The following is a 27,453-nucleotide window of genomic DNA, read 5'->3' as shown; positions in this document are numbered from 1 at the left end:
TAGTGATGGTAAAATGAATAGAGGGGTGCTGAATGCGGCAGGTTGCAAAATCCCAGCGGGATACTGTGACAGTACAGTGCGAGTAATGTGACTTGCAGGAAGTGACTTCTATAAAACTATTAAGTAACACTGTGTTATTAATTTACAACAACAACAACAACAATCCTACCAGTAGCACCTTAGAGACCAACTAAGTTTGTCATAGGTATGAGCTTTCGTGTGCATGCACACTTCTTCAGATACACACTTTAATTAAATTAAATTAATTAAATTACAGTTCATGATTCCCAACCCCCACCCCCCAAAGAATCCACTTTCTTTCACAACTTTCAGGGTCCTGTGTGTTTTAAATTTTCCTTTAACAACCCACTTTTCACAGAAAAAAGGACAAAAAATACAATTTGCATGGATTGAAAAAAAAGTAACTAATAAGCATAAATGGGATGATAGAGAAACCAACTGTTTATTAAAATATTATTTATAAAAATACATGCATCAGGCTCACATTCTAACTAACAAAATACAAGTAAAGCCCAATTTATTTCTTTAAATCATGGAAGTATGAATAAAATAATTTCTTTTAAAAAACAGATTTTTAAAGAAATAAAATAGCTTAATCCACTGAAAGCTATAAAACAAATATTAAGAAGAGCAATGCCCATTGCTGAGCAAGGTTGCTAAAGTAACAGTGACATATCCTTACTTGTTATATATTGAGCTGCTGGGTGACTTGTCAGGGGATTGCAAGGAAATTGCAATGCTTTGAGGGGAGCAAAGTGATAGAAAGGTAGAAAGTGACAAAAGGGGTTGGAAAGAGCTAATGTGAGAGAATCAGTAAGCTAGAGGGAGTTGGTGCTTAATACTACATGCAAACATGCCCCAGAAAAGGCATCCATGGCCAGTATTGGTCCCAATCCTATTTGTGAGACCATTGCTTCCTCTGGTGCTCCTGTCCACTCTCATCAAAGTTCAGCTGCATGAAAGATGATAATTCCTTTTAAATCCCATTTTCAAAGTCTTAGAAAGGCTGGGGGAAACTTAAGTGCCAGTTGATATACTGCTGCTCTTTGTGTCAATGTTAGCATTCCCACTATGGCCTGGGCACTGCACCCAAAATCTTCCTCACCCCCAGAAGATCTCCTTTTTTTCTACTCTAGATATTCAGTGATGAAAGCAAGAATTTCTGGATGGAAGGGAAAAGAAGAGAAGCAGCACTCAAGGGAAGGGAAACTATTGTAGGCACCACATCCCACTACAAACTGTTGGCTACAATAGGATGCTTGTTTCAAGCCAAATTTCAAAGTGGGGAGGGAACCCTATGGGCACCAGAAGAGGCACCTCTCTGTTCACATGTGTGCCCATGAGTGGAACATTCACAGTCCTGACCTGACTACTGCACCACATGAACTCTCAGAATTAGGCTTTCACTTCAAAAACGGTGAGGAAGTTGGGGGTGGTACTTTTGCCCACTCTTCTGGCCACAGGAAAACTTCCATGGTTGGTGGTTCATTCTTGAATTTCTTGAGTCTTAGCTGGTGGACTCAGTAATCCTGTTGATGAAAATATAAGGTCAGAGAGGAACTTAAATGGTTATCACCCTTCCTCAAATCTGATTCCTACCAATTCTTATTAAATCAGAGACTATTTATTTATTATTTATTAAATCATAGCTGCCAAGTTTTCCCTTTTCTCGCGAGGAAGCCTATTCAGCATAAGGGAAAATCCCTTTAAAAAAAGGGATAACTTGGCAGCTATGATTAAATTTATTAGTCACTTGTAACCCAAAGGTCTCCAACACATACACATACACAAAATATCGTAAGGGAAGGGGGAAAGAAGGGATCATATAATACATTAATATATCGTCTAACATAACACTTATGAAAAACAAAACAACAAAACATCACACTCTCCATATAAATAATAACAGCCGTTTCAATGTGTTCTTAAAAATGTCCCTTTTTAAAAGCACTTCCCAAGCTATCCTACATCCCTAGCACAGAGCTAGACATTTGGTAAGTCATAAAATATTTTACTTAACAAAACTCTTCAAAGGTCAGGTTCATGTGCTTGCCTTAATTTACTAACAACTTACCATCCAATTACAGTATTTTTAAACAGTTAAGTAAATAATAAGTAATAGTAAAAGAATAAATAAGCACGTAAATAAGTAAGTAAATACAGTGGCACCCCAGGTTAAGAACTTAATTCATTCTGGAGGTCCGTTCTTAACCTGAAACCGTTCTTGACCTGGGGTTCCACTTCAGCTAATGGGCCTCCCACTGTCGCCGCGCCAATGCTGTGCAATTTCTGTTCTCATCCTGAAACAAAGTTCTTAACCCGAGGTACTATTTCTGGGTTAGCGGAGTCTGTAACCTGAAGCGTCTGTAACCCGAGGTACCACTGTATTGGCTTTGTGGTTTCATTTCAGTTGATAGTAAAAGGCAGTGAGATGTACCATCTAGATGTTGTTGGACTCTATTTCTCATGATCTTCCGCCAACATGGCTAAACATCAGGGGTGGAGTTGTAGGTGAGTAACTTCTGAAGGGCCAAAAGTTAGCTAACTTTGGTCATGGGATGAGGAACCTGTGGCCTTTCATGTGGGGCTGGACAACATCTCCCATCATGTCAACTATTGGCCTTGCTCTCAGGGCCAATGGGAGGTGGAATCCAACAACATGAGTCTGAGGGCAGGGACTTTTTTATTCCTAATCTGGTAAGAAGCCCTGGGTTAAGGAGTGAGGGGTAAAAATGTTTTCCTATAAAATCATCAAAAATAGAACAGAAGAGTCCTGGTGGATCAAACCAATGGCCCTTCGAGTCCAACATCCAATTCTCACAGCCAGCCTGATTTGTTGGATTGCTGTTCAGTTTTGAAATGGTTTTGTATTTGACTATTCTTATAAAAACATGTTGGTTTTCATTTTTGTTCTCGTGTGAGCTGCGTTGAACCTTTTTAAAAGTGGCATAAAACTCTAAATAATAAATAATGATAATATAAATAAGCAGGACATGAACACAATTGTTCTCCTCCTGTGTGGAATTCCCATCAGCTGGTAATAAGAGGCATACTGCCATTGAATCCAGAACGTAGCCATTGTGGCTAGTAGCCTTATCCTCCATGTGCCAAATCCTCTTTTAAAGTTAGCGGCCATCACTATCTCCTGTAGAAGCGAATTCCACAGTTTAACTATGTGTTGCATGAAGAAGTATGTTCTTTGATTTGTCCCAAATTCTCTAATGCTCAGCTTCATTGGATGACCCTGAGTTCTTGTATTGCATTTTCTCGACACCACACACAATTTTATATACCTCTCTCCTCCCCCCAAAAAGATGTTCTGCCTAAGGCAGAAAAACAGAATAGATTGGTGGGAGGGCTGATAGTCCAGGAGCTCACAAAAACCTGAAGCTGCAACTTCTACCTCACCCCATCCCATAGAGGTGTACATGATGATGTCATTGCGAGTCACATAGTTGACGGGTCAATGTAATGGTGAGAAAAGTCAACTGTATCTTTTTAACAGCAGCAGGCACAAATGGAAAAGAAGGGATCTGCGGTTGAGCTCTAGTTGAACAACGTCACATGCCACCCACTCTAACATTTTGCTCTATGAAGAAAACAGACACCCATCCAGCTGGAAATGCTCATGACCTCTGAATGGGGCCATTTGGTTACCAGGAGACTGGATGCAGTATTTAAAGCTACCTTTAACTGATTAACCCAGTGATGGCAAAGCTATGACACGCGTGTCAGACGTGACACACAGAGCCCTCACTGCTGGCATGCGCCCCCATTGGCCCATTCATGCTGTTGTTGTTGCTGGTAGCCAGAGATTGGTTTTTAACCCTTTCTGTGCTGTTTTTTCTGGCGCTTTGGCAGATGATGGGTGTAACAGCGGTCATTTTTGAACCCGTTCTGTGCTGGGGGTTTTTTGCGCTTTGGCAGACTATGACAGCTGCGTGTTAGTTCCAGTGAAGGTATTATTCATCATTCATTTCTGTTCTCTTTCTCCCCCCAAAAAGTGCAGCAGCTTTGGGGCACCCCCCCCAAAAGCAAAGCAGCTTTTGCACCCTCCAAAAAAAACCCCAAAACTTTGGTCAGCAGCTCCCCACAAAAAGCTCAACAACGCTGGGCACTTTGTGATAAATAAAGGGTTTGGGGTTTGGTTTGGTTAAATAATTAGTTTTTTGTTTATTAAATACAGTTATATATTACAATTATACATTTTTGTTATTTAAACTATAAATATCGCGAAATTATGGTTTTTTTCTCGCAGTGACACACCACCCGAGTTATTCTCGGTTTTTTGGCAAATTTTGACACACCAAGCTCAAAAGGTTGCCCATCACTGGATTAACCACTTGATGATCTGCTTACAAGTTTTTCACTGTCAGTGGTTAGTAGCTAGGGGCGAAATAAGCTTTCCCCAGCCTGCTGCCATCTTCCCATGCTTGTGGACATCACATAAGATCAGTTCTTAATACATAATCAGGGCCAGTGCATCCATTTAGGCAAACTAGGGCGCGTAAATGGAGGGGGCGCTGGCCAGCCTGCCCCGCAAAAGCCCCGTGCCACGGCCGCCCTCCCATGGCATGCGCTCGCGCTCCTCCCGCCTATGGAGGGGACGCTGTGAGTCCTCCATCATGTGTCATGATGCATGTGCCGGGGGCGCCAGAAGGTGATTTTGCCTAGGGCGCAAAAAGCCCTAGCACCGGCCCTGTACATAATAACTGGCTAGAAGAATTTTGGGGAGGAGTTGCACTGGGGCCCAGCCTCTATTCTCTCTTTTAAAAAAATATTTTATTGGTTTTCCATTTTTAACATGAATATAACATCTTATTTCCTTTTAAAAATTTTTTAGCTCCAATGAGCCACTCGACGTCCCTCCATCCTGTCGTCTGGTTTTTGTATACCTACATCATATTTCCACACATTAATACCATCTCAATTCTACCTTTTTCCTTAATATTATTTTAGTCTTTAACCACATGTAGAAGCTTCTTTCTATTAAACGTTGTGAGATTTATCTCAGTCCTGCTAATGTCTTTATATGTTTACAATGATTGTCTATATAGAGAATAAATTTACCCCACTCTCTCTGGAACACTTGGTCATTCTGGATTTTCCCCATCAGTTTTGCCAGTTCCACATATTCCATCATCTTCATCTGCCATTCTTCAACCATTGGTAATTCTTGTTGTTTCTACTTTTGGGCTAATAAAGTTCCAGCTGCCACAGTGGCATACATAAACAATTTCCTCTCCTGTCATACCCAACAGAAATGCTTCATGTTTTTTGGGGAAAGTATACCTAAACATGTTTTTGAACTCATTATAAATCTTTCCCCAAAATAATTTAACTTTATCGCATGTCCACCACATATGGTTAAATATCCCCTTCTTTACCTCTAGTTATAGGGAGGTAGCCGTGTTGGTTTGAGTCGAAACAAAATAAAAAAATTCCTTCAGTAGCACCTTAAAGACCAACTTAGTTGGTCTTTAAGGTGCTACTGAAGGATTTTTTAAATTTTGTTTCCCTTCTTTAGCATTACATTTCCAACCATTCTTATTTCTCATTCTATACATTTTAGCTAATTTAGTTGTAGTTAAATACCATCTATACATCATTTTCATTATATTTTCTTTCAACGCCATACATGCCATAAATTTAATTCCTTCATTCCGTAACTTTGACCATGATTCAAATTGAATATTATATCCAAAGTCTTTCGCCCATTTTATCATTACCTCTTTTACCTCTTCATCTTTTGTGTGCTATTCTAATAATAAATTATACATTTTTGACAGAATTTTACTTTTACCTCCCAACAATTCAGTTTCTAGCTTAGATCTTGTACACTGGCGGAGGAAGAGGGGGGTGGGGGGAGCGCATTGCCCCCAGCACCACGATCCCGATGGGGTGCCACTGTGGGTGCCCCCCACACTGGGTGCCACGTCCCTCAAGCGGCACGCTACACCCCCAGGACGTGTGCCACACCCCTGCAGGTGGCATGCCATGCCCCTGGGGTGCATGTCAGCCACGCCCCTGCCTGCTATCTGCCCCCAGTGCTGGAGCATGATGCTCCGCCACTTATCTTGTAGTTTCAAAGCCATTTTTCTTTTTGTCTTTGTTATATACAGTGGTACCTCTGGTTAAGAACTTAATTCTTTCTGGAGGTCCGTTCTTAACCTGAAACTGTTCTTAACCTGAAGTATCACTTTAGCTAATGGGGCCTCCCGCTGCCTGATTTCTGTTCTCATCCTGAAGCAAAGTTCTTAACATAAGGTACTATTTCTGGGTTAGTGGAGTCTATAACCTGAAGTGTTTGTAACCCAAGGTATCACTGTATATCATTTACTTGATGATATTGCAACCAACCTGTTAATACTCACCAACTTCATCAAATGGTTTCATTTCTAACTCATTATCGGTTTCCATCAAAATCCCTCTATAGGTGGCCCATTTTCCTTTCATATTTAATCTTTTAACTGATATTGCTTCCACTGGGGATAGCCACCAAGGTGTTTTTCTTTTTAATAGGTTTTTATACCTCACCCAAACATCATATATGGATTTCCTTTTGGGGCCCAGCCTCTATTCTCACTTTACCCCAGCAACATGGGAAGGAAACTCTTAGAGTTTCAATTTGAATCTGCATCAAAGTGATTTTGCTTTGCGGCCTGAATCAGTTACTGCAATGTTTATCCTTCTGGCCAGATGAATTTCCTGTTCTGTAAATCTACACTGACATCTGCTGGCAGGCTTGAGGTAATTAAAAGCAGAAGTTTTTGATTCATCACCAAAAGTAGAGATCCATGATTGTGATGAAGCTTGACTACTATTTACCCACCAAAACATTCCATGCTCCCCTCCTTAAACTTTCAGATTTAATTTTTCTACCCAGGAAGTTGCTTCATACTGAGTCAGACCAATGGCCCTTTTAGATCAATACTGTCTACTCTGGCAGAAAATCTCCAGGGTCTCAACATACTTCCCCCTGAGTTCTGCCTGGAGGTAAGAGAGATAAAACCTAGGACCTTCTGCATGCAAATAGTTGAGTTTATTTTAGGCTATTACATTCACACCCTGCTTTTTCTTCCATCACCGAACCCAGCCATTCAGGTACCGATCAGAGTGAAACCTCCTTAGTTTCAGCCAAGTAGTGGCCTCATGTATGTAGCTTTAGCCTGTACCCAGGGCCCATCTGCTCTATGGGAAATATGCAACAATACCCAAATATTCAGTAAGAAGTAAGCATGTTCCTGATTTCTAGAATTCCAGCAAATGAGTGCAAAGATCAAGGGATAGTTGGAAAAAAACACTTTGAACTTATTTTTGATTATATTTAAATGTTGATTCTATTACTGTGTCTTACATCACTTTAAAGATACACTGTAAACATTATTCAGCTCATTTCACATTCATTGTGAAGATTCCCCAATACTCCCTTCACCTTGTCAGCCACATTTCTGGCCACAAGCCTGTGACTGAGACTGGCTGGCAGCTCCTTTATGGAACTATAAATAGAGTAACTTTCCATGCCAGGAAAATTGATAGCTCCAGTTTTTGTGTGGAAAAGACAGTATATAAACCTAATGTATAAATAGATAGCAAACCCCTTTCTCATTGATGTTGCCAGGTTACACTTGTTCAGGGGGGTGATGGCTGGAACTTCCATTGCTACCAAACAGGGAACCTTTGTGATTGCAAATAGAGAGAAACACTTGAGTCCAGTTTTCCTCCAGCCTGGTGTTTTGGACTCCAGTTACCACCAGCCCCAGCTAGCACAGAGGCAGAGACAATGGCAGGCAGAAGAAAATGATCCCTCCTCCCCAGTGAATTCTACAAGGGCAACACTGAAGCTACACACTCACATGTTTGTAGCAAAAAATGCATTATTTCTCAATGTGGAATTGTCCATGCTCATCCTCAATTAATCAATCTAGATTTATTCTAGATCCTGACATCCACAAGGGTGGGTGTAGTAGTAGTAGTAGTAGTAGTAGTAGTAATAATAATAATAATAATAATAATAATTTATTTATACCCCGCCCATCTGGCTGGGTTTCCCCAGCCACTCTGGGCAGCTTCCAACCAAATATTAAAACAGTACAGCATTAAACATTAAAAACTTCCCTAAACAGGGCCGCCTTCAGTTGTCTTCTAAAAATCTGGTAGCTGTTTTTCTCTTTGACATCTGATGGGAGGGCATTCCACAGGGCGGGCGCCACCACCGAGAAGGCCCTCTGTCTGGTTCCCTGTAACCTCACTTCTCGCAATGAGGGAACCGCCAGAAGGCCCTCGGTGCTGGATCTCAGTGTCCGGGCTGAATGGTGGGGGTGGAGACGCTCCTTCAGGTATACAGGACCGAGGCCGTTTAGGGCTTTAAAGGTCAGTAACAACACTTTGGATTGTGCTCGGAAACGTACTGGGAGCCAGTGTAGATCTCTCAGGACCGGTGTTATGTGGTCCCGACAGCCACTCCCAGTCACTAGTCTAGCTGCCGCATTCTGGATTAATTGCAGTTTCCGGGTCACCTTCAAAGGTAGCCCCACGTAGAGCGCATTGCAGTAATCCAAGCGGGAGATAACCAGAGCATGCACCACTCTGGCAAGACAGTCCGCGGGCAGGTAGGGTCTCAGCCTGCGTACCAGATGGAGCTGGTAGACAGCCGCCCTGGACACAGAATTAACCTGTGCCTCCATGGACAGCTGTGGGTCCAAAATGACTCCTAGGCTGCACACCTGGTCCTTCAGGGGCACAGTTACCCCATTCAGGACCAGGGAGTCCTCCACAAATAGTACTTCTGTCTTGCCAGGATTCAACTTCAATCCGTTAGCCACCATCCATCCTCCAACCGCCATCCATCCTCCAACTGCGTACATGTTCCCTTATCACCAAGAAGTCTAATAAAGAAGACAACTTTCATTGTGCAGCCTGAATTTGCTGCTGTGTGATTGAATTGCATTTTGAAATAATGACAGTCTAGAAGTGCCCTAAGCTTCTGCTGGCATGTTTTCTCTTCTTTGTACTGGTGTGAGTCTTCCCAAATGTCCTTTTTTGATTAATTGGTCTCTGAACTTTTGTATGCATGCTAAAATCTAATGTAGAAACTATTTCAAAAGAGCAGATTAACCTTGATTTAACAGCAAGCAAATTTATATTTTAAAAAAATCCATTGCCCATAAATGGGGAAAAAGTCAGGTCAAGTTCTGCCTTGGGAAACTGCTGTCATCTTCAGCATTAAGCATGCCATATACCACGATAACACTGCAAACTGATCACTGACTTGCTGACACTACTTCCTGAGTTCCATTAAAAAAGAAAAAAGGCCTGTTTTAACCTTCTCTGCCTACTTAAGTTGTGTTCACCTGACCCCTTTAGACTATCATAAAGGATTTTTTCCCTTGATGCATTACAGTTTTCTCTCATCCTGTTCACATCAGAATGACTTCATTAATTTCTGGTTTTGCTCATACTGCAGAGGGTGTCTTCACTCTGTCCAAAGGTGCTCACCTTGGCTAGAGACAAATTCAGAGTGGTATAGGGACTCCAATCAATGTAACTCTTGCTACAACCTGGCTTTGTCACTGTGACTCTCCATCTTTTTCCATTTCCAAAAGTAGTGACTCAGGCCTTACAGATCCCAAATGAATATTCAGCTTAAGAGAACAATGTGCAAAATAGCAGGGCTTTTTTACAACAAACATGGGCATTTTCCCCACAACACTAAACTTGTGGAGGAGAAAAATACAGATGTGGTGGTAACCCTTTATGTATATTTTTAAGACCTACTTTTCCCTTCCCCATTTTTATTATATTTGATTTGATACAATTTTATAAAGCTAAAAATGAAAACAATAAGGCATAATAACAGAAAAGGAACATCCCATATTCCCCATCCTACTATCTCCCTAACCCTCACTGTGTTTCTCACACTTGTGTCTCCAGCTGCTGCTGGACTACAACACCATCCATAACCACTGATCCTTTTAGCTAGGGCTGATGGGAGTTACAGTCCAACAACAGCTAGAGAAACAGTATGTGATTCAGTTGGATTACAAATTAATTAAGAATTATGATGCTTATGGGTAAGGACAGGCTCTGGTGTAAGGGCACTAGCTAGCATCCTCTAAAATATTTTATCCTATACATCTCCATTGTGCAACTTGGAGTGATTGGAAGGAGTCTGGTTAGAGTTTCGTTTGTCCCATTGTAGTGAAGATGAAAAAGACAACCATAAACCTCTCTAGCATCTGATGTTCAGATGTTGATGTTATGATAGTATCTGTTGTTGAATGGGTGATAATTGGTCTGTCCTGTGATTGTCATTAATATATGAAATAACCCTCAAAATTGTAAAGAAAATGTCTAGTTTCTCTTTGCTTTGAGCAACATGAAAATTGTGTGTTACCTTTTTGGCAATAGCCAGTTCCATTTTTTTATATGTAAGTCTTTCCATTTTGGGGCAATAGATAGATCTCAAGTCACTGCACGGTGTGGTGTGAGGTAATCTCTTCCTTAAAGACTGAGGTATTGGCATTAAAGTTGTTTATGTTTCAGAAAGCAGACTTGCGGGACAGAGACTTGTTTGACAGAGGGCAAGTCATACAAGCTTCAAAAGTGAGACATCTCATCTCTAGTCTACAACTGATTGCACCTAGCTCAAGTCCCCTCATTTGTGCACATGATTCATACACCTGAGGCTCTATCATGCTCACTGACCCTATTTGAGGATCTCTCTAATTTTGGCACAATACAGCAATGAGGTCTCAATTCTACACTATTTAAATTCCTAGTGGACCTCAAGTATGAAAGTGGAGGCAAAGCATGGGAAGTATGGGAAAGAGATATTGGGTTTAAATTTATGAATTACGATATTTTTTCCGTGTATAAGACTAGGGTTTTTTCCTAAAAAATAATGTCAAAAATTAGGGGGCGTCTTATACTCTGGGCCATCTGCCCCATTTTCTTAAATCTGAGTCCCCAAAATAGGGGGCGTCTTATAGGTAGGCAGAAAAATACGGTATGACTGCTACTTCCATAGTCATACACAAGGCACTTTAAAATTAGTATATCATTGGCACTTGATTCAGGTGAAGATCAGTCATGGTCATACCTTGTTTTCTCTGTTTTACCAGAGAGGTTGTGAAGTCACTGGTTCATATATGCACCTATGTTGGAACTGTTGAAAATGAAGGAGTTTGGTAAAAGATAAGCAGAAAATGAATTTTAGCTTACAAGTTTAGCCTATTTAGGTGAAATATAACTAACACTGAAGCAAGTAATAATATGCTTAGAAAATCATCTAAAAGCACAACTGCTCTTTTGGTTTCCCCTTTTTTGGTGCTGCGTCATTACAAAATGAAGTTTAATGAATTACAAAATGAAGTTTATATTATCGTGTTTATTGAATATATATTTCCACAAGGCAACAATTTGGTAACAATTTGTTAGCTAATTGCTCATTTTATATGATGCAGCCATTTATGTGGGAATCTCAGTTGCGGCACATAATAATTATTCAGACATTTAAATTTATCCCCCTGCCCTTTCACTCTTCCCATGTTGCAACATGAACAGAATCTTGTTGGAAACATCATGTCCCTTCACTTAAGCAGTGGCAGAAACGTAGGTGGAACCAGCCAAGTGCCTCTTCATTATCTCCCTGTATCCTTTTTGTGTCATCTCCAAGCTTTTCTCAAATTTGTGCTGCTGTCCATTACGGTACTTTGTTATTTATTACAATTAACATATAATTTCCCCACAGATATGGCAGGCAGGCACTTATGTTGCCTGCTGAAATTGCTAAAAATGCTACTGTTGTCTTTACATCCAACCTACTTAATGTTCCCAGTGACAAAGTAAGCAAATATGAGGTTTTATGGAAACAATTACAGGCAAATGAGGCTTTCACATCCGTCATGATGTATAACAACACCTCTTCATAGAATATTACTCTGATCTAGCCATCAAATAGATAATACTTATTTATAATATCTCAGCCCACATGATCAGCACATGCATTTGCTGCCTTTAAAACCTTTATCAACTTGCTCACTCACTGGATCATCACCTTGTTGTGGTGCATGGGCTTGCACGTCCCTGTGATCCTTGTGAGCAAAGCCATTGGGAGTCTCGTACTCCCAGCAGGGTCACCCAAGGCGGTAAGGTCAAAGGAGAGGAGCTAGAGCAGTGGTTTTCAACCAGTGTGTCATGGCACCCTGAGGTGCCTTGAATAATGGTCAAGGTGTGGCAGGCAACACTGGCCTCTGTCCCTCTTTCCTTCCCTCCCTCCACTGACATCCTCTTGCGTCTCTGCTTCCCAAAGTCTTGCATACCTCTTTATTGCAGCAGCCATATAACCTTCGCAGGTGAATGGTGCCTCTAGGAGGCATATCTCTTAGGTGAGTGGGAGGCAGCTCAGAGACCAGGGAAGGCATCAACAGCTGCCTGGAGGAGAGGGAAGAGGAAAGGAGGTTGAGGGAACACTCCACAAGGGAGGGTGTTTGAAAAAGGATGAGAGGCTGCCAGCTCTGCAGGCAAGGGGTGTCATCATAACTGGGCTTCTAAGCACCACAGGGGTGCCACAGAAATATTGTAGTTGGTTAAGGGAGCCATGGACTCAAAAAGGTTGAAAATCTCTGAGCTAGACAAAGAATGATCCAAGAAGTCCTCAACGTCAGGACAGGCAGAAGATAACAAGCAGTGTGTTACAACGGCGGCTGTGAAGGTGGATGAAGGCTGCAGCAGACAAGAATCTACTAGTTGTTGTGATGCTCATACTATCAGAATAGAGCCTTACTGCATGCACTGATCTACACACAATAAACAAATTCACACACAGGCATCTTCCAAAAACCCATCCCCAAACCCAACCCCTCCAAATGAACTTACTAGGGGCTAACACCCCAGGTTGCTTTGCTCACCAATCCCCTAACCCCACCAATCCTCCAACCCTCATCACCAAAGTCTGTCCCTCTTTACTCCTTGCCCAAGCCCCCTCCCTTAATCACCTCCCTTTACTCACCAAACCTCTACAGCTTTCCCATGATGCTGCACTGCCGCTGTCAAACCAACTACCACAGCAAGCCCAGATCCCTCACCCACTTAAACCCCCGCTACGAACCCAGGTATCTTGTCTGCTGCCTCTCTTCCTTGCCTGTTCTGCCCTTGCCCTCTTTCTCACCTGATGCTTCCCCCAGTCAGGAGGTCTGCTTGGTCTGTTGCCTGTGTCTGACTAGTTACAAATACTGTACAGTATAAAGAGAAACTAACATGCCTATTCCAAACTCTTCCCATCGGGATTCTCCTTAGTTACATCTGTAAGTGGAAAAGGAAACCATTTATCCTTTCCTGTAAAAAACACACACACCAAAAAACAAACCAGGAGAAATTCCAAATTCTTATACCTTTCTTCATCAGGCTGGGGAGTCCCTAACTTGAAATAATATTATATAGCTCATCAAGTCAAACATGTGGTTCTGTTCATCTTGGAAGATGACTCTGAGCAATGGGTACAATTAGAAACATATATAATTGATAATATCCCAACCACAGTCTACCACTTCTTTAAAACTAGACTTAAGAACACTACTACTATCAAGAATAGATTCACACAAACTATGTATAATGTATGGAAGGAGAAAATAGGAACATTGTGTCCAGGTTCATCCCTGCCCCCCCCACTCCCTCTAGCCTAGCTTTCCATCCATTCTTTTGTAAATCTCTTCATCAAATCTCTGTGACAAGATGGAAAGGCAAGAGTCTATACTGCTTAATTAACATTTATGAGAGCAATACCCCACTAAGGGTACGAGAACTGCAAACTAAATGGGAGAAATTCATATATCATGGCTACCAATTGGAAGTTTTTCTTCCAGGTTGTCCTATGCCCCCCCCCCAGGTGCTGGGGCAGGGGAGCACAAAAATTGCACCACTCCACTCTGGCTTGGAGTGGCTAGGAGCCTGCCTGCCTGCCCATTCACAAGCTCCCCAGGCCACTCCTTTGCTGCTTTACAAGGAGGCATGAATACATCTCATTGCCAAGTGAGTAAGGGATTGGGGGGGGTGAGTAAGGGATGGGGGGGGTTGTTCCTTGCCAAGGGCATAAGGGAGCCTAGGTATGCCTCTGTTCCTGGCATGCTACTCTGTTCTGCTTTTTACTAGTTGAGCTGACCATTCTACCTCTATAGCAGGTTGGGGTTTTTTAAAGCAGATTTCTAGCTGCACAAATGCCCTTCCCTACAAAAGTGGGAGAGCCAAACAAACAGAAAAAAGTACTTTGTCCTTTGGTTGCACTCTGTATCAGTGGAGGTTTCTCCATAGGAGTCAGTGGTTCTTATCTACTTCACAACAATGATTCATACATTTATCCACTTCAGTAACTAACAGGTGCAAAAACAGAAATATTTTAAGATACGATGAAGCGTTACTTGCACAAATATAAAGGATGAAGAAAATGAAGTTCTTATCAAAAAGAAGATGTTTTCATTTAGTTTGGGGAGTTTGTTTTCGGTATGGCAATTGAGCTTAGGTAATTTATTGCAAGTTCTGTTGCTTTACTCTCAAAACAAAGCAAGTGTGAAATTTAAATGAGAGACTACCATCAATTCCTTAGCAACTATAACATAGTGGCTCCCTATTTTAAAGAAGGGAATAATGTTTCATAGTGGAACAAAATGAGAGGAAAATAAATATTAATTTAAAATAATTGCCATATTTCCAGAATCAAATTTAAGCTTGCCATGAGATCAAAATGACTGCATAACTACAGCAATTATAACATCGGGTTTCATTAAAAAGATTAAGTGGACATGAATATTATTAAACTGAATAACCTTTAAAAAGCCTGGTACATTATTAATCTTTTTCTATTTTCTTTTTTGTAAAGTTTTCTATTATATGTTATGATGTATATAAAACAGAGAGAACAATTATTATAACAAATAAAAATTTAAAAGATGAAAAACAAAGCTATAAAACAGGCATGAAGAATGAGTACAGTTGCAAATGGGTTAAAAAAACAAAGTCCAAGTAAAGACTATCAAAGTTATCAAACCATCAAATCTGCTTCCAGATTTGCCAGAATTGCAATGAGGGCTGCCTTGAAAATGTTGGTTCCACTGTATATCGCATAAAGGAATGCCAAATCACAAAAAAGTGTGTGGTGGTTCTAGTCCTTGTCAAAATCTCAAATTATTTGTAATTTTTTTCCATTGAAGCTATATTCCAGAGCGATTGGTACCAAGCATCCAGTGTAAGATTTGGGGCTGTATTCCACTGAGTTGCAATTACTATTCATGCTGCCCAGATCATAACCTTATACTACTAATCTTTATACTTGGCATGCAAGCCTCAGTATTATGGGTTATCTTCCAATGGGGAAACGTATTAAGCTTTCCTCCTAGATATGAATATTTACTTTTCTAAAAACAAAGCACTGAGAAGGAAACATACTATATCCATATTATGTTCAGCACCTTAAAAAGTATATCTGTATATATATAATGTAAACTGGGCATGTGGGTGTGTCTCCACTTTTCTCCGAAACCGCTTGACTGTTTGCGTTCAAATTTGGACACAACGTCCTAAGCGAATATGCAAGTGACCATATACAGGTTGCGTAGATAAATGTCACACCTATGCAAGGTAAAGCAGACAAAACCCACTGTTCCTGAACACAAAACTCAGATAGCCGGGGATGCTGGGAGCACAGGAGAGGTTGCAAAACAGCACCCTCTAGCGACAGCTACACTGGTACTGCAGCTAGGAAAGCTTCCCTCTCCATAGCACCTCGGCTCGCCCTTGCAGGTTGGGCCGAGGGGCCGGGATAGGTCATGGGTCAGGACAGGGTGGGGCCAATCACAGGGATGAGCCACAGCAATGTGTGGCCGGGCCAGCTAGTAAATTATAAATTATTTCCTACCAGACTTAACATATTGGAAAGAACATTAATCATGACCAGTTGGGTCTTATCCCTCAAATATATATAGCTGATCTGAAGGGTCTTTAGTTTCATTAAGTTCCATAAAATACACAAAACACCCCTAATTCTAGTGGCCCTGGATGTAACAAAAGGTTTTGACCCTGTTAATTGTAATTTTTCATTAAGCTCGCTTTCTTGTTATAGATTTGGCCTCAAATTTACTGCCACATGCTATTTATTCAACCTACCACTGCATAGATATGAGCTAATCTAGATTCATGGGGGGGGGAGAGATGTCCCAAACAGGGCTGCCCACTGTCCCCCAACTTTTCATATTAGTCATTGAATTTTTGGATAACACTCTTTGGTCCAACCTTAGTATCACAGGCATTAATGCTAATGACACAGAACAGCTGTTAAACTTTTATGCTGATGACATTCTGCTCATCCTACAAGACCACCAGACAGTTGTTCCCCTACCTCCCCTTCCTGTTTAGGGAAGTTTTTAATCTGTGATATTTTAATGTATTTTGGTATTTGTTGGAAGCGGCCCAGAGTGGCGGGGAAAACCCAGCCAGATGGGCGGGGTATAAATAATAAATAATAATACCTCATATCTGAGTTGGAAATTTTTGTAATGAGAGCAGGCTTTTGAGTGAATTTTGGAAAGACATACGATGTCAGATGATGTCTTTGAATATATATCCAGGTACTCAAATTTCCTTATTCCAGATGTTAGGTATTCCACTCTATAATTAATACTTTTGAGTATATAAGCATCTGCATAAATCTTTTAGAGCAAATTATTGTGTCATATGGCAGAAAATACTTCCAGTGGAACAGACCATGGGTGTAGCCATGATTTTTGTGGGGAGGAGGACTTTTGTTTGGGGGCAGAACTGAGCTATCTGTGACTTGATCAGTCAGTTGAAGGTTTTTTAAAAAATTAACTTTTTTGAGGGAGTCAGCTGCCCCTCCTAAGCCCATGGAACAGACAAAATTTTAAAAAAATCCAGCTATCTGGCAGCTATAAAGAAGGTGCTCTTCCTAAGCTGTCCTGCCTCTCTGTGTGTGTGTGTGTGTGTGTGTGTGTGTGTGTGTGTGTGTGTGTGTGTATATATATATATATATATATATATATATATATATATATAGTTTTAACAACAGTGATTCCGTCCTCAATACTAAGCTCCTGGCAGAGTATAGTTGGATTCTCAGAGATCAAGAACCTCTAAGGTTCATAGATACAGACCTGCCTCTGAAGAAGGCTGGGACATTCCTCTATATAAGATTTATTATGAGTCAAACCAGATTCAACATCCAATTTATTTCATGGCAAGAAGGCAAATAAATCAGTGGGTGTAGGTGGAAAAGGGAATCTTAGGTTGGATTATACAGACAGCATTCATTTTGTTAAAATGGTGTTATGTCACTTCTCTGAAAAGAAACAGACTTCACTTTGGCAGGGACTCTACAACTTTGGAAACACAGAAAATAAAAGCTTTTATCTAACATATCTAACATATCTTTCTAAATCATGCTACACTATTACCTGGACTCTGCCTCACGTGCTAGGCAATTTAATATTAAAAACTTTGAACAGGCAGGTCTTTACAGATTTAGATATTTCATGCAAATTTCACTTGCCTTACCTAGGGATTTGTCCAAATCTTTAAATTATATAATTTAAAGGAGAGTGTAAGCAAATGCCGGGTCTTTGTAAAAACTGATCAATAAAGACTTTGGCACAAACTGAAGGAAGTGTGGGAATCTGATTGGTCTATTAATGTTGAAAATACCCATTGGTCTTCTATTTTTGGAACTTTTATTTTTAAGTCAACACCTGTATCCATCAGACAATGCTAAAAAAAAAATCTTGTTTTGCAGCAAATACTTCAATCCTTCTGCTACTCCTGTGTTGGAAAGGATACAGAGAAGTTTGCTTGTGATATGTGGTGGCTCTGTTGTAAGGTATTTTTAATGATATATATACACACCCCGCCCATCTGGCTCGGTTTCCCCAGCCACACTGGGCGGCTTCCAACAGAAAAATGAAATAAAATATCTATTAAACAGAAAAATGAAATAAAATAATCTATTAAACATTAAAAGCCTCCCTAAACAGGGCTGCCTTCAGATGTCTTCTAAAAATATGGTAGCTGTTTTTCTCTTTGACATCTGATGGGAGGCATTCCACAGGCGGGCGCCACCACCGAGAAGGCCCTCTGCCTGGTTCCCTGCAACTTGGCTTCTCGCAGCGAGGGAACCGCCAGAAGGCCCTCGGTACAGGACCTCAAATAGAAGAAATAACAGGGCAAAAAACTGTAAAATCCTCTGATTTGGCACACTTTTGGCCTTTTCCAGGGAACAAATGCGGGACTGCTGTTTAAACCTCTTATTGGACGCTTATTTGTGCCAGCTCAGTTGGTTTTCGCTTGATACTTGAAGGATGACACTGGAGCCACCATGGATAACTGGCATAGTAAGGTTGGGCAAATTGCATTATTGGAGGAGTTAACTATCCAACAGCATGCAAAAGTGTTGGTTGGCCCATGCCAATGCTGGGCCATGCAGTCCTTCTCTTGCAGTACCCCTCCTTAGTGGCTCAGATGTGGCTGGGTATGGAGCCCACCCACGCCCATATATTCTGGTGTGGGGACATACCCTGGATTCAAAACTATTCCACCCAGTTAGGACTCCTCCTGTAGCTCTTGGTGTGTGTTGCTATGTCTTGAGGATGGAGGCAAAAGAAAATGCCCCATGATGCATCTGCATATTATTTGCTGCTGTGGCTGAATAATTAGGGAATTGATATGTGGTGCGATGAGCTGAAGCCTCTCCAAAACTATCCATGCATTCTTAAGGAGAACAAGTAACATAGTTATAGTGGAAATAAATCTCTTAGCTCTTATCAAGATAAGAAGGGAAATATTCATTAGGTATTCTTTAAAACAAAAAAACACAACTGTGAAGTTATACCGGTACAGTTTTGTTATGTATTGGTGTACTGTATATAGTTTTCAGTCAGGTCCTCATCAGTTGTTTTAGGAGGGAACTTTGATTTATGTTTGATACATTGTTTGAGCCAGCCTCTATAAAAGCAGACCGGCTCGGCAGTGGAGTTCAGTTCTGCTCCAATTCCAAATACAGTGGTGCCTCGACTTACGATTTTAATCCGTTCCAAAGGCAGGCACTTCCCTCAACTGGCTAGTAGTTACCTTAGAAAGACAAAGACTAGAGAGTTGAGAGATGTGAGCTAGGAGCTAGGAGCAGAAAGCAACAGGTTGGAAAGCCAGAGAGTCAGAGAGATGTGTGATTTATGTTTAAATCCAAGGCTGTGGCTATGGGGGAAGCAAAGCCCTCTTGGAGTGTTAATGCTGTGAACCCCTCCATCCATAGCTCTCAAGTCTCCCGTTTTTCGCGGGAAACCCCCAGATTGAAAAATATCCCGTAAATCCCCCGGATTTGCAGCTCCTGCCGGTGCTAGCAGCCATGTTCCAGCTCCCGGCTGGCTGCTCGCTCACTTGGCTTCAGAAATCGCCTCTGTGCATGCTCGAGCATGCACAGAAGTGATTTCTGGTGCCCAGACATGCGGACATGGGCAGCCCGGCACCAGAAGTCGCTTCTGCGCATGTTTGGACATGCTCAGAACTGATTTCCGGTGCCGCTCTGCCTATGTCTGGGCACTGGAAATCGGGTAGAACCGGCACCGGAAGTCGCTTCTACGCATGTCTGGACATGCGCAGAAGCGACTTCTGGTGCCGCGCCACCGCTGATCCCTTATTTTCCCTTATTTTCCTATCTGGAAGTTGACTCCTATGCCTCCATCCAGTGCCAGGTGGCCTTTTAGGAGCCTCATGTCAGTGGATTAAAATGGGTTTATTAAAACTATTGGTTGGTAAAATAAAAAACGTATTAGGAGATAATCTGCAAGAGGGGCCTGGATATTTGGACTGCCTAGGGGCCTCCATAGGCTTTAATGCGTCACTGCCTCCATAGTAGGCTCAAGTTCTATATACTGTATATTCCTGCATATAAGGCTACTTTTTAACCCAGGAAAATCTTCTCAAAAGTCGGGGGTCATCTTGTACGCCGGGTCGTATTTCTTATACGGCGAGTATATCCCAAACTCTATATTTTAACTGGAAAAGTTGGGGGTCGTCTTATACGCCCCGTCATCTTACACACCGGAATATGTGTAAATAAACCATATATCATAAAGGTAGCAGTCTCCACTGTGCCCCATTCTTAAGGAAGCGTTTGGAACCCATGGAATCTCACACCACTTGGAGACTGGGGTGGCATGCAACAATACTTTCTAGAGTTGCATATAAATGTGGGGTGCAAACTTAATAATGGGCAGTTTATGTAACACCCCACCACTTTTTAGGACTGATGGAGAAACTGTAGACAAGAAAAAACAAAAGTGAATTGTGTTCAATGGGTCTGACTCCCTAGGATGTGTGTTTAGGATTGGGCTACAAGTGTTAAGTACAGGAACCCATCAGGAGGTTTTAGTGTTTTAACTTTTGTATGTTTTAAAGTAGCGTTGAGGATTTTTTTGTTGTTTAGTCATTTAGTCGTGCCCGACTCTTTGTGACCCCATGGACCATAGCACGCCAGGCACTCCTGTCTTCCACTGCCTCCCGCAGTTTGGTCAAACTCATGTTGGTAGCTTCAAGAACACTGTCCAACCATCTCGTCCTCTGTCGTCCCCTTCTCCTAGTGCCCTCCATCTTTCCCAACATCAGGGTCTTTTCCAGGGAGTCTTGTCTTCTCATGAGGTGGCCAAAGTATTGGAGCCTCAGCTTAAGGATCTGTCCTTCCAGTGAGTACTCGGGGCTGATTTCCTTCAGAATGGATAGGTTTGATCTTCTTGCAGTCCATGGGACTCTCAAGAGTCTCCTCCAGCACCATAATTCAAAAGCATCAATTCTTCGGCGATCAGCCTTCTTTATGGTCCAGCTCTCACTTCCATACATCACTACTGGGAAAACCATAGCTTTAACTATACGGACCTTTGTAGGCAAGGTGATGTCTCTGCTTTTTAAGATGTTGTCTAGGTTTGTCATTGCTTTTCTCCCAAGAAGCAGGTGTCTTTTAATTTCGTGATTGCTGTCACCATCTGAGGATTTTGCCCACCCCCAAATTAATTTTTTATCTTTTCATAAACAGTGTGTGTGTGTGTGCTACAATCAAGCGGTGCATAAATTATATGAAATAAATAACTCTCCCTCCTCATCTGCAAGGAGCATAAGGTGGCCTCACAACAACTCTGCGAGGCATAGCTGTCAACTTTCGGATTTGAAAATAAGGGATCAGCAGCAGCCTCACCTGTCCCGGGGACAGTCTACGTACGGTATATCTAACAATCCAGGATAGCAGCGCGGAAACAGCGCTGGAATAAGGGAGTGTCCAGCAAAAAAAGGGAAAGCTGACAGCTGTGGCTTGGAATATGGGAGTTTCCCGCAAAAAAACGGAGGGTTGACAGCTATGCTGCAGGCAGGTTAAGGTTGAGAGCAGGCAAAGACGACCCGGGTTGGAAAGCCAGAGAGTCAGTCTAGCTAAGTGCAGTCTAGCTAAGAGTGGGCAATTGTCCCATCTCACAGGGTGGTTGTGAAGAGAAATTGGGGAGAGGGATTCACCGAGGCTTGAACCCTGGTCTCCCAGGTCGTTCGAACCGAGTCTGCACCGCGGTGTAGCCTGCGATTTGGGGCTACATTTTGGCCAAGGGCGGCGGCATCTGAGCCAGCCATTCATTTTATACATCTTTTGTGTGTGTGACACAGTGAGAAAGGAAACTTATGTTGGGGGGGGGGAAGGGGGCACCTGGCCGGGGAGGACAACCAGCCGGGCGCGCGTGTGAGGCGTTGTTTTGAGGGGCGGCGGCAAAGGCAGGCGGGGAAAGAGGCGGCGACGGCGGCGGCTGTTTCGAGGGGTGGAGGCGGGCAAGCTGAGGCACCTGAGCGGCATCCGCCTCCTCTTCCTCCTCCCTCTCTCCGCCCTCTCAGTGGTTTCGTCTTTCTTTCTTTCCTCCGCCCGGAAACTCACAGGCGAGGCAGCCACGTTGCCTCAGCCCGACCGACCTGGGCCGGGTTCGGCGGCGGCGGCGGGTCCCCTGAGGAGAGCTGGGAGCCCGCGCTTTTCCTTGGCGCCTTTCCCGCCCTCCCGCGAGTCTGAGGAGCCCTCTCCCCCGCGCCTTACCTTCACCAGGTGAGTCCGCCTCTCTCCTTCTCCCTCCTCCTCCTCCTCCCGAGCTGCCGTGGGATTGAGACCGGGTCAAGCGCGGAGGGGGAGACGCACCCAACATCGTTAATTCTCACCACAACACAAACAAAACACCCCGCACTTTAGAGTTTTAAAGTTTCGGGGTTTGGATGGGAAGTGTAAGTTGTGAAGGAAGGCAGGAACTCTTGGCTGCGGCTCCTTTCAGAGAGGATCGCCGAGTTCTCTCACTCCTTTGACCACCTCAGGATGACTTCCGTGCCCTGAGAGGGGCGTGGAACCAATAATAATACTAACAACAGCAGCAGCAGCAAAAAGGCATAAAAAATGACTCATGTCGAAAGGGAGAGAGCTTCAAAATGTTACTTGGGTTATGGTGAAGATGAGTTCAGTTCTGTGTTGTTGTTGTTTTAACTATTCGCTGACTTCTGTTTTGAGAAAAATCAACCAGGCGATTTGCAAAACTCCTCGGATTAAAAATTTGGATTAGTGGGGGACTTTAATTTGAGTAGGGGGTTATGTTTGGGGGGATTATTATTTCCCTACTCTCGCCCCGCAATAATTTCCTTCATGATACTTGTGTTAATAATTGTATAGGTGAATTTCTAGTTCAGAGCTCTGTGACGTGTTTGTCGCCCTCAGGGTCTTTAGGTCTAGCTAAGAGGGCAATTGTCCCATCTCACAGGGTGGTTGTGAAGAGAAATTGGGGAGAGGGGTTCCATCGCTTATGTGGTCCTGATCCCCCATGGAGGTAGGGCAAGATAAAAATGCAAGTAGTCACAATTGTGCAACAGGGTTTAGAAACTGTCCATGGTTCATGGACAGACATGAATGGGAAGGGTGGAACTCAGTAGAGCATCAGGTGCTTTTATAATACAAATGCATTATACTATTAATATTAATCTTATTGGAATGGTTGTGATCAAAACAGAAACCAAACCGTGTTTTGAACCACCCAGCAACAGTGCAAGAGCAATTATTATGGATTATTGTCTTCTTAATAAGTTTTAGGTGCTCTTTTTGCCGTGTGACGTAAGAAGTGGGTTTATTCCATCGTTCGATGCAGTAGCAGTAGTTTAGATTGTACAGAGCAAGTCTGCCACAGGTGTAACAACTTGTGATCTCTCAAAACTGCAAGCAAACCCACCAGTCACTGGGGAGTTATTCTCTGTTTTTTCTTACCTGCCTATTAAAAACTGGGTGATGGGGATGGGTTTGTCAGGCTAAAATAAATACATACAGGCTGGTATGGTCATATTTGATGTCTCACAGTTTGTGCAGCCTAACCCATGGCTATCACAAATACTTATGCATGTGTTTAGTATATTTCTATCCAGCTTTTTAAGACAAGCACTCACAAACATGGTAAAAAAAATAGATTTAGAGCTAATTAGGCTTAACTAAGTGTTAGTCCCATTGAACTCAGTAGGGCTACTTCTGAGTAGGTATGCTGTTGTTATAGAACTAGGAGACAGCAGTTTTTAGTTGTGCGGTGAGCGTTTCCTGAGAAGCAAATCACATCAAGGTCATTGGGATTTGTTTACCTTCTACTAAGTGTTTAGTCTTGCATCCTATTTAGGAGTCATATGCAAACCTACTCAGTAGTTTTTCCTGTTTAAAGAAATGTGTATAATATTGCAATCTAAATCCTGATTAGTTGTGATGTTATGTATTAAAATCTAACAGTTGCTTCTGAAAATGCAGTGATCACAACACACCCACCCCATGTGCTCTTCTGACTAACTCTACATGGTATAGTTACAAGTGGATACCTGTGTTGGTCTGACGTAGTCGGGGGGGGGGGAAACATGGTATATTTACTCCTGCCTAATTTACCATTTTTCCTTTTTTGTAGTGCCAAAAAAAGAAACCTAATTGCAAAAAAAGAAACCTAATTGCAAAGCAAATGTAGAATAAACAGTATTCTGAAATAATGTTGTGATTCACAGTTGCCCTTTTCTATGTGAATCTTAGTTTGGACTTTGCTCTTTTTGATTAGGTAATCTTGTTTGCCTTCAGTTTCGTGAAACAGGTAATAATTGAATTGGCTCTCTTTTGTGGAGTTCTTTGGAGCCTCTGCACAAAACCTATTGCTACGTAAGCATTACTTCACTCCAGGTACAATCCAAAACCTGGCTGCTACCCAATGGGATTTTTGAAGTGGCCTCTCCCTGCCCCTCAAAATGCCATGTTTCAGGGCTTTTCACTGCAAGCAGGCAGAAGAGACAATTCTGTGCCAGGAGAGTGATGTTGGTGTCATTCCACAAGTGCAGGAGAACAGGACTGCACCTCCACTCAATCTAACCCTCTTCTAGCCTGGCAGAAAGGGAATTTGGTGGCTTGTACAGTTTGTCTTGATTTTTAAATGATCAATTACACATTTGTGCAATAAACACAGTGATCCAATTCAGACATCATGGTAAACCATAATTGATGATTTGCTCTGAATGCTCCTCACTAGTGCTGGGGGGAAACAAACAAACATCTCTGGCTCTGCATTGTATCTGAACCAGGGATCATGATTTGCTTACTCTGTGCCCTCTTAGGCATGAGCATGGTAAGTCATTAACCATTATGTGATGTTCAAATGGGGCCAATTTCAATGGCCTTTGTTTTTGAAATACGCAAGTGAGAAAATAAATAGTGGCACAATAACAAAAAAAAACCCACCACACAATGTGTTCTGGCACCTTAATGACACACATTTATTATGGCATTAGCTTTTGTATAATACAGTCATTTAATCAGATGTATGAGGTGTTATCCTGAGTTGCAGGTATATATATACCCATGGGGTGGTATGTTGGAATTATAAACAGTCAGATCAAGAGTTCAGGATAAAACTTCATGCATCTGATGAATTGTATTGTGGACCATGACAGCTTATGCCACAATAAATCTGTTAGTCATTAAAGTGTTACAGGACTCGTTTTGTTGTTTTTGCTGCAACAGACGAACATGGTTATTTCTCTGGACAATGAATAACAAAGTGAAAGATGCATGAAAAATGTAAATACAAGGAAGAAGAAATGTTTTTCTGATGCTCTTTTACTAGGGTGGAACTAATGAGAGACATCCAGTCTCTTAAGTGTCATGTATTGCTTCCTTTCTTATGAACAGTTCATCAGTTTATTTTTCTGTGAGCTGCTTGAAGTTGTGATGAATATGATCTCTCCTGTCCAAAGTCTACTTTTGTAACTCATAGTCAAAAGATGAGAGACATAAATATAAGATTCTCTCATTTCAGCTTCCAGCTAGTGATAAATGAAAGAGAAGGATTGTAGAGCTCTACATATATTGCAGATACGTAAAGATGGCTTTGTGCTTTCAAAAACCTCATCTTCCAAAAGCCCAAGTCTTACAGAGGAAATTGCTGGTTAAACCCCTGACTTTGCCTTTCAAGGAAATATAATAATTATGTTTCTTCACTGAAAAGGATGGTTGAAGAAGAAAATTAAATAGAGCTTTACCTATATATTATGTGGATTAACCACAGAGAAATATAGAATCACGGAAGAATTGTAGAGTTGGAAGGTACCACAGGGGTCATCTAGTCCAGTCCCCAGCACTATAGGAATCTTTTTGCCAAATGTGGGACTTGAACCCATGACCCTGAGATTAAGAGTCTTGTGCTGTACTGACTGAGCTATCCTGTGGGCAGCGCAGGAGCAGAATACTGTACATAATATTTTTAGTCACTTGGAAGGTGTCTTCTTGATGGTAACAAAGACTACTTTATATACTATCCATAGCATTTTTATTGAAATGTTAGCATGAGAGTTCTGTAAAGATAATGTTAAGGGGAGCATGCTTGCTTTTCTAACTGTATAATTCTTGGTGCTCTTTGTGTATCCTAGAACAAATAAGGGAGTGCCTAATAATCCATTGTTTGTAGAGAGAAAAGGTGAATTCTGATGTATGGGATACCAAAGTCTGGTTTGTTTGTTTGAATGTCATGCCAAGCAACAGTTTGCCCAAAGCCTCATTTAAAGTTTGGTTTAACAGCTGCTCTCAGCCCATTGTTTGTCAGATGTTGTCTGTTTGGTCAAGGTTGGCTCGGTGAACAATGTCAGGACCATCTCAGTATATGGAACTATGGTGGAGTATGGAGTGATCCAACATAGAACTTGAAAACTGTTGGGAGTATTACTACCTAGAAGCCTCAATATGTAGTCGCTTACACCTATGACGTAGCCAAGTTTAAAAGATAAAGGTGCCCCTAACCATTCGGTCTAGTCGCGGACGACTCTGGGGTTGCGGTGCTCATCTCGCTCTACAGGCTGAGGGAGCCGGCGTTTGTCCGCAGACAGCTTCCGGATCATGTGGCCAGCACAACTAAGCCATTTCTGGTGAACCAGAGCAGTGCACGGAAACGCTGTTTACCTTCCCGCCGGAGCAGTACCTATTTAACTACTTGCACTTGACATGCTTTCAAACTGCTAGGTGGGCAGGATCTGGGATCGAACAACGGGAGCTCACCCCATCGCGGGTATTCGAACTGCCAACCTTCCAATCAGCAAGCCCTAGGCTCTGTGGTTTAGACCACAGCACCACCCGCGTCCCAAGTTTAGGACTGAAATTGCGGTGATTGCTGATATTTTTTTATTTTTTCTCCTTAGATGATGCCATGGCCTTTGGCTAGTGTAATGAAAGTTTACTGATTACTGAAATTGTATGAATCCAGTAATTTTTAATACCTCGGCTTAAACCTTAGACTGGGCCTTAGGAATTCTCTAGAAATTGCTGTGGCTGTTGCAATCCACATAGTTCACCTATACTATGGACATTAATTCCATAAGATGTAGTGATGATAGTACCAACTTAGATGGTGTCAAAAGAGAGTAAGACAGATTGATGGTTATTAGACATGTTAGCAATATGCTACTTTCTGGAAGAGTACTTTCGCCTCCATGTCTGGCTGTTGACTTCTCATAAGAATCTGATTGGCTGCTGTGAGAAACAATAACTGGACTAGATAGGCCAGTGGTCTGATCCAGCAGGGTGGCCCTTATGTAAATGTGTAAGAACAAAATTATGGGTTGAAATACTTTTTAAAATGGTTACCGTCTATAGCAATGTGTAGATTCTGTGCCGAAAACATCTGCATTAAAGAAAATGTGTTTTCTGTCCATAATAAATTATGCTGAATAAATGTGTTTATTTGTTTCAGTTACCAAAAGCTGTTTTACTGTTTTTCAAGGGTTGAAGGTATTTTTGACAAAGGTCAGAAAAGGAGCATCAGAAGAACATGATGGTTGTGGCTAGATGATAAAGTAGTGGAATGAAGACTGATAACA

The 27,453-nt window shown here is 41.9% G+C and overlaps 1 protein-coding gene and 1 long non-coding RNA gene across 3 annotated transcripts in view; one reads left to right on the top strand and one right to left on the bottom strand.

Annotated features, from left to right (window-relative positions):
* Window positions 1-444: 444 nt before the first annotated feature.
* On the bottom strand, window positions 445-22,416 carry LOC148686602 (uncharacterized). The gene is made up of 2 exons (XR_015948678.1): window positions 22,136-22,416; window positions 445-1,550 (listed from the first exon to the last, which is right to left on the bottom strand). It is a non-coding gene; the product is annotated as an uncharacterized LOC148686602 (long non-coding RNA).
* LOC118084158 (ligand of Numb protein X 2) overlaps window positions 21,961-27,453 on the top strand; it is a 48,123-nt gene continuing 42,630 nt past the window's right edge. Inside the window, exon 1 of one of the 2 annotated variants that reach the window (XM_035113515.3) lies at window positions 21,961-22,144. The gene's annotated coding sequence lies outside the window, so the exon portion shown is untranslated. The remainder of the gene's footprint in view (window positions 22,145-27,453) is intronic. The other variant, XM_035113518.3, reaches the window with a different exon arrangement.

Source organism: Zootoca vivipara, chromosome Z2 (genome assembly GCF_965207765.1).
Source record: "Zootoca vivipara chromosome Z2, rZooViv2.hap1.1, whole genome shotgun sequence".
Lineage (NCBI taxonomy): Eukaryota > Metazoa > Chordata > Lepidosauria > Squamata > Lacertidae > Zootoca > Zootoca vivipara.
This window is presented reverse-complemented; position numbering and strand designations above follow the sequence as displayed.